The following is an 894-nucleotide window of genomic DNA, read 5'->3' as shown; positions in this document are numbered from 1 at the left end:
AAACAAATGGTCAAAATAAATTATCTGTTTTGATGGAGAGTTTGGTCATCATGCATCAACAGGACATAGGAATTTGGTGTTAATGCATATTATGTCACACAATAATAGTTGCTCAGCTTCCATCAGCACGTGCAAAATGGTGAACATGAACTGTCCATGTCGATTATAATATATCGAAAACATCCTTAATGTATACTGGCTATGTTTATCCTATATTTCATTTAACTGATCTCAGAAAACAAAGATAACCAGTAAATAAAATGATGGATGATACATCAGTAATAAGGTATTATGAACATTATGATTGCAACATCAAATATTCATTCTGAGGTGCACATAGTTTTTGAAATGTAGATACAATATAGAGTGAAACTGGATGTGGTAATTCTCTTGGATCTCAACAAAAGGAGAGCAAACGTTTAGTGACCGAAATAACAAGATATTATAACCCGATTTTACATTATCAATTCAAAGCTAGTCTATTGATAAGTAATGCATACATGTTTGGTTATCTCCGATTCAATAACCTGACTGAAGTATAAAACCATATATCACATCTAAGTTGTAAAACCTGCCTACTTACCTTTCATCTATTACGACACAAACGCCCTAGACAAACACAGCGGGATGGTAAGCCCTTTTCAAATACTTCCTTGTCACCGGATAACTGAATTACACTCTCTAACTGGAGTACCTACTTAGTGCTGACCTCGACAACAACACATTGAGGTAATAATGCGATGATATATTGTCTGATTTTAAAGCTTGTTTTTTTATCAAATATCCATTGTGAAGTTAGCAAACAGTGCACATAGTCTTTGAAATATAGATGAAATATGGAGTAAAACTGGATGTGGTAATTCTCTTGGATCTCAAAAAATGTAGAACAAACGT

This window comes from Mizuhopecten yessoensis, unplaced genomic scaffold, assembly GCF_002113885.1.
Source record: "Mizuhopecten yessoensis strain PY_sf001 unplaced genomic scaffold, ASM211388v2 scaffold4599, whole genome shotgun sequence".
Classification (NCBI taxonomy): Eukaryota; Metazoa; Mollusca; class Bivalvia; order Pectinida; family Pectinidae; genus Mizuhopecten; species Mizuhopecten yessoensis.
Note: the sequence above shows the minus strand (reverse complement) of the source record.